The sequence below is a fragment of the Neomonachus schauinslandi genome, chromosome 8, assembly GCF_002201575.2.
Source record: "Neomonachus schauinslandi chromosome 8, ASM220157v2, whole genome shotgun sequence".
Lineage (NCBI taxonomy): Eukaryota > Metazoa > Chordata > Mammalia > Carnivora > Phocidae > Neomonachus > Neomonachus schauinslandi.
In genome coordinates this window covers 98,126,346-98,132,698 of record NC_058410.1, presented here as the reverse complement: position 1 = coordinate 98,132,698, position 6,353 = coordinate 98,126,346, and the positions used below count along the sequence as shown (strand labels likewise).

At 46.5% G+C, this 6,353-nt stretch overlaps 1 pseudogene; it reads right to left on the bottom strand.

Annotated features, from left to right (window-relative positions):
• Nucleotides 1-2,086: 2,086 nt before the first annotated feature.
• LOC110582012 lies at nucleotides 2,087-6,353 on the bottom strand (annotated as a pseudogene).

The window sequence follows — 6,353 nt, the reverse complement described above, 5'->3', positions numbered from 1 at the left end:
CTTCTAGGCTTGAGTCCCGCTGGGTTACATGGCTTCCAGGCGTTTTTGCCAGCCCTTCTGATCAGATGGGGCCAGAAGACACTCTCTACAGCAAGTAGGGCCCTGTCTCAGCTCCCTTGCCTGGTGGGAAGGGGATGGGCTGCTCCAGGCTACTCTCAATTTCCCAAACAGGCTCTCAGGTTGGGAGAAGCCAGAAGCTACCTTCAGCCTTGGCTGTGAATCAGTTCCCCTGCCTGTGCACAGCATGGAAACATTCGGCACCGCATACTGGCTTTGCTCTGCGGGTGGTCAGCTCTGCTCAGCCACCTCTTAGCTTGAGTGCTGCTGGGCCACACAGCTTCCAGGGGTTGTCACCAGCCCTTCTGGTCAGATGGGGCTGGGAGACACTCCACAGCAGATAGGGTTGTGATTCAGCTGCTTGCCCGGGCATGGACAAACTGAGTTCTAGGGCCCATAAAACTCTGTGTTTGAGGATCTGACTCAGGTGGATTTGCACCCCACCAAGTTCCCTGGTCAGAGTGCACTCCCGCCTTGGTTCTGCAGATGAGCAAAACTGCTGGTTGGGATTCCTACTTGGGCACTGCAAGTATGAATTCGGTCTTCTGAGATCTGTGTGCTGGTTGTTGCAAGTTTCTCCCCCCTTTTCCATCACAGATTCCCAGTAGCTGCAGATTCTCCCGATGTGAGATCAGGGAGGGGCTCCTCCAAAATGGCCCACGATGGTGGGGGGAGGCCAGTTGTCCCCCTGGGATTCTCTTTTCCCACTGGAGGAAGGAGAGGCTCAGGGGAGACCTGTCTGTGTGGCACTAGGCTTTGGGGGAGGGGCAATGCAGTCAACATGTAATCACTTCCTACCCTTCTAAAGCAGAAGCTCTTGGTCTCCTTGGGGCAGGGGGCGCTTCAGCCTCCACTGCATTTTCTAGGATTCTCAGTGGTGTCTTGTTTTTGAATAGTTGCTGGTTGTTCTGGTGGGAGGTCATGAGGTCAGGAACAACCTATGCTGCCATCTTGGTGATGTCACTCCCCAACATCAGGGTTTTATTTTTGTCGATTTGTTTTTGGTCGAACCAACTGAGGCTTGGTTTATTTATTTATTTGTTTGTTTAGATTTTAAGTAATCTCTACACCCAACGTGGGGCTCCAATTTGCAACCCTGAGATCAAGAGTTGCATGCTGTACTTGATGTAGGAAAGATGTTAGGGTTTGAAGCCGATGGCCAAGAAAGAATTCTTGAGATGGATGTCTTTGGTGCGAAAAGGTGATTTTATTAAAGCACGAGAACAGGACCCGTGGGCTGGAAGAGCTACACTGGGGTCATGAGGAGTGGCCCATTATATATTTTCAAGTTGGGAGGGGGTTAGGGATAGCATAAGTCTCTAAGGAATTTTGGAAGCAAGGTTTCTAGGACCTTGAGGGGGCTAGCTATTGTTGGGAAAAGGTCATTTATTACCGTCTAATAAAACCTCCAGTCATGAGACCCTTCAGATGTGTATCGGTGGACCATATGCTTGGGGGATGATTGCCAACATGTATCTTGGGGGGTTTAGAGATAAAGGAAGTTTCCAAAGGAATTTTTATACATTAAAGTAGATTTACAGCATCCTGCTGTGTGTGTGTGGGGGGGGGGTGTGTTCAGGCTAGGATTGCCTTTTGCCCTTAACAAAGTATTAACATTGAGGCAGTTGAGTCCCTAGAGGAATGTCACTCTGCCTGTTTCAAGGACTTGTCAGTGGGCTCTAGGTAGTAAGGAAGTTTAATAATTTTTCTTCTGCCTTTGTTTCCCACGTCATACTGACTTGAACCAAGTGAAGCATTTTATTTTATTTTTATTTTATCTTTAAGTAATCTCTACACTCAACCTGGGACTCCAACTTACAACTCAGAAGTCAAGAGTCAAACTCTCTGCTGACTTGAGCTAGCCAGTGCCCTGAGGCTTCTTTTTTTAGAAAAGACACTTTAATGGGCTTTTAGTTGGAAGCATGGGCAAGAGGGGGTACCCAGGGCGGTAGACTCCCCCCAGGGGTAGGCTGAGAACTGGGGCTGAGTCTTAGGTGGGTCTCCTGTTCCCAGTACTCCCCTGCACAGCTCATTCCCCCAAAGGCTCTATGGCAGGCACAGGATGGGGGAGACTGGGAGGGACCACAGAGGCCGCTTGCTTGGACAGGACATCCGATGACTCGGACACCAGCCTCTCATGACGGGTCTTGACCTTCTTCACCAAGCATGGCCTTGGAGGAATTGGCACTGCCGAAGGAGCTGGAGCCCCCACCAGAGCCAAAGCTGGACTAGAAGGAGCTCAGTCGGTAGCGGAGGCCAAGGCCCCTGAAGCCCCTGGAGGCAAGCTCGGCCCACCTGAGTAGCTGCTGGTGGGCTTGGTATGAACATTCACCTTCTGCATCCCACACTCCAGCCGGCTCTCGCCGTCCTCCAGCAGCGTGGGCGGGTGGCGATCTCGCCGACCAGGGCCAGCCTGACGTCCCTGAGCCCTCTGTTCTCGGGCAGCTGCTGCACCAGCTCCTGCTCAGCTCGCTGCGGGGCGTTGGCGTCTTTAATGGTCCCCTCCCCCGCGCCGCTCAGCATCAGCTCTGGTGGCCTCCAGGGAAGCCCTCTGGCCTTGGAGGCCCTCGATCTCAGTCTGGAGTCGGCTGATACTGCGGTTCATCTCGGAAATCTCCGTCTTCGCGCTTTGGGGGGCATCAGTGTGATTCCCAGCCAGTGTCTGCAGCCCCTTGTACTGGATCAGGTACACGTTCTCAGTGTCGGCCTGGCTGTAGCTGCAGCTGCCGCTGGCGATCCCCTGGTGCTGGCTGGGCCTTGACCTTGGCGGTGATGCCGTCCTGTCCAGGGAGCTCCTGTCGTCCACCGAGGGGACCGCAGAGGTGTCGGAGATCAGCGGCCTGAGGAAGCCCATCTCTCAGGCCGAACCCTCCAGGCGGGACTCCAGCTCTGCCTTATTCATGTAAACTTCATCCAGAGCCTTCCTGCTGAGAGCAGATGCATTCTCCATCTCTGCACGCTCTCTGATCTCTTCCTCTTGCTAATTCCTGTAGTCCTCCGCCAGCCCCTGCATGTCACCACGCTCCACCTCCAGCTTCAGCTTCTCCCCGGGCTACTGTGTCCAGCAGCGGCCCAAGGTTGCCGATGAAGCACTCCGCGTGTTGTCCATGTCACTCTGAACCATTTCCTGCTGCTGCAGGACGCTCCACTTGGTCTCCAGTCTTGTTCTGCTGCTCCAGCTTCTGCACCTTGTCCATAAAAGAGGCAAACCTGTTGGGGAGGGTTTTGATGATCTTCTCCTGAGTGCCCACCGCCTGGGTGTTGGGGTGCACCTCCAGCTTAAGAGGGCTCATCAGGCTCTCGTTTGGGGACAGCTGTGGTGCCCTCCATAGCCCCGCTGGAGCCTCCAACCACACTCATGCTGGTGCCCAGGCCACCTCGGAACCTGCTGCCCACCCAGGAGAAGAGCCAGGAATCTGCTTCTACATGGGAGACCCCAACAGCAGATTTTATTTTATTTTAATTTTTTATTTGACAGAGAGACACAGCGAGAGAGGGAACATGAGCAGGGGGAGTGGGAGAGGGAGAAGCAGGCCTCCCGCAGAGCAGGGAGCCCGATGCGGGGCTCGATTCCAGCACCCTGGGACCATGACCCGAGCCGAAGGCAGACGCTTAACGACTGAGCCACCCAGGCGCCCCAACAGCAGATTTTATTAGCAGGAAGGATGGCGGGAGCTCAGATCTGTAGGGTCTCTGAAGGGGCAGGGTGGGCAGATGATTCCAGGAAGTTAGACAAATGCTGTCGAGTTCATAGTCAGGGCAGCTGTGTTCTGATGGGAGGGCACACTTAGGGATTCAGCAGTACCCCTTGGGTAAATTGTGTTCCTAAAAAATTCTTTCGAGGATCCAAAGAATGTTTGGGAAGTGACTTTCCTGTGGAATCCTGTATGTAATTCATGACGTGTTGAGTTTCGTTTGAAGGTTTATATTGTGCATATGAGTATGCTGTGAAGAGCTGAAAACATACAAGATAGGTATTAATTATGAAGCAAGATGAAATCGGCAACAAGAAATCGTCTCCACCTACTTTTTTCTTTTTTTTAAATATTCCTAGTCACCTAACTTGCTAAATGCTAAATTTTAAAAAAGCCTCAAAAATAAAATAAAATAAAATAAAATAAAATAAAAATAAGTCTCCAGATTGCAGGATAACTCTTTACATTGCTGCTCTAAGCTCATGCTTCTAATTTCATGGCAGTAACACTGTATGAACTAAGCATTAAGAAGTTATAAAATACCAAATTCCCATATTAGGAAATACGAATGTTATCTTGTTGTTTAAAGATTTTATTTTTAAGTAATCTCTACATCCAACACAGGGCTTGAACTCACAACCCTGAGATCAGGAGTCGCATCCTCTACCAACTGAGCCAGCCAGGAGCCCCACTGTTATCTTTTGATGGAAGAACACTGAAAATAAAAAGGGAACACTCAAATCATTTTTCTTTCTTTAACTGTTAACTTTATTTGGAGCAGAATTTTCCTTACATAAAGTTAATGTTTTTAAACACCTTCGGACAAACTATTCAAAACACAGTGTTTTATTTCAGAAGGGGCTTGTGTCAGTGGTTTTCTGTCCTCCTCTATTCTCATCATTATGAATATTTGCTTTTTAAATAAATATATTCTCAGCTATTTCCTTGGATTCAAATCTGGTGACTAAACTGCTATCAGTACTAAGACATCTGAGATCAGAAGACTGTTTGGGTCATTTCAAATTCACATTAGCACAGTGTCTCTAAGAAACTGATAATACAGATTGATGTGATGCTTGCCTCCAGTTTGTCTTCTTAATAGTTTCCATGAGAGGGTCCTCACAATAAGTTATATAAAATACAGTACTTTGGTTGGAACTTGTAAAAATAATTCTAAAAATTAAGCACATATATTGAACAAACGAGTTGCTATAGTATGCTTTAAATGATATAAAATAATTAGCATGTCAAACATTTTCTTATAAACGTATTGCTTTTGGTCATACACTGAGCTGGAACATACAGCCTGTGTTCCTTTTCTCCTAAATGGCACAAAACGATGGCTCGATGGCAGGGAAACACTACTTCATGAGAAAAGATGGTGCCCATGAGCCCCAGTAGTACTGGTATTTGTACTTAGGCGTTACCTTGATTGTATTCGATTTTTGATAACGTCAGAAGATGACACAATGTCAATTAGTTATATGTATACAGTCCTTTAGGCTATCTATAAGAGAGGTGTCTAAAAAAAACTGTTTGAAAATCCATTTTCTTCCTACTTAAACCCTATCATACACGAGCTGGGTGAGTGCTTAGTAATTAATGGAATTTTATTGTAAGATGAACAATCACACCAAGAGTAGCTCTTCTGCCCATGCAGCTTGCCTTGCAGTTCACACATGTACCCCCTGGCGAACCACTATCACTGGACCTTTGGGTGTGCAATGAGAGCCATCCCTGTACCATTTCCTGACGTCCCAAAAAGCCTTCTGACCGGAAATGAGGTATAGTCATGGATAAGGTACAGTGAAACTCTTTCATTCCTCTTGGTGTCTTATGGTACATCGTATAATTCTCTACTAACTAAAAGATATACACTCCAGGTAACATTTGATTTTCACTTAACAAAAAATGGTCACGATTCCCTTCTATAGTAAACAGCATGTATACACATTCGTCCTTTACCCGTTACGGGGGGCAAAAAAAAAAAAAAAAGAGAACTTTCTAGGATTTTGCTGGTTCTTTAGAATTTACATTGTTTTTTCAGTCTTCCGGTTTTCTCAACTGCACATCAGCTTCTCGACTTTCACATGGATAAGCATGTTTGGCTTTCTAAGAGAAGTTGTTTACTCATAAATAAAGGAAAAAGTAAGAGGACGAAAACGGAAATATTTTCTGAATTTGGGCCCACAAAAGTATTACAAAAACAATTTTATAATGTGTAATAACCAGCTGACTAGGTTTTTTCAATCTAAAAAATGTCATGACCTTAACATAAGCTAGAGTGCCAAGAATATGGTATTCACAATCCATTCGCTTCTCTAAGAGGTATTTACAATTTAAAACCAGCTTTCCAGCAAGCTGGGTAAGGTTACAGATTAACTTACTTTTTATATATAATACAGAAAGGGAAAATAAATATTAATTGCAGTAAAGGACTCATCTCTGAAAACACATTTTCTGTTGCTTTAGATAATGAGTTGAGAATATAATACAGAAGTGAACTCAGCTTCAAGTTGTGCTTACATATACATATTTGTTTTCTGAAGCTTTGCTGCCAGTTTGTTAACAGAAAATATTACCTATCAAATCCACATCCAT